The sequence below is a fragment of the Carlito syrichta genome, unplaced genomic scaffold (assembly GCF_000164805.1).
Source record: "Carlito syrichta isolate Samal-C Ts95f unplaced genomic scaffold, Tarsius_syrichta-2.0.1 Scaffold301934, whole genome shotgun sequence".
In the NCBI taxonomy this organism is placed as follows: Eukaryota; Metazoa; Chordata; class Mammalia; order Primates; family Tarsiidae; genus Carlito; species Carlito syrichta.
The window spans coordinates 492,013-492,614 of record NW_007246030.1 but is presented as its reverse complement, the minus strand read 5'-3'; positions in this window follow the sequence as shown (position 1 = coordinate 492,614).

Here is a 602-nt window from a genome sequence, read left to right as displayed (position 1 = left end):
TGGCACGGGTAGCTCATCACAACCTGGCCGGAGGAGATCCACATCAAACCGCTTCAGGGAAGATCTGCTGGGATCGCTGCCACCGCTCCTGCGACAGAGACTGTCCTGCCCACCCGGCGCGGGGATCCTGTTGCCTGCTCCGAGGCAGGCAGCCATCTTGTTCCTGTCCGGCCCCACCCCCTCTGGGGCGAGCAGATGAGATAGCACCACCTGCTGGCGACTCAAGGTAACAACACCGAAACGGGAGAGACAAGCTTCATAAAGACATAGACTAAACTTTTGAACCGAGGTTATTTTGAACTGTCCTTCACAGCAGATCAGGAGAACTGACCCTAACTGCAAACTAATTTACCAGCTCGAAAAAAAAAAAAAAAAAAAAAACGAGAAATCAGACCTGAAAGGACATTGGACTTAAACAAAATGTCTCAGAGTGTGCTTCATTGATTCTATTAGTTTAATGACTTAATTCTATTCCTACTGTATTGTTCCCTTTTTTCTCTTTTCCCTTTCCTTTTCTTCTCTTTTATTCTGTCTGTGAACCAGGTCTTTGTATAGAGGAACAGCACACTAATAAGATGGTTGGATAGCTGGTATGCTAGCAT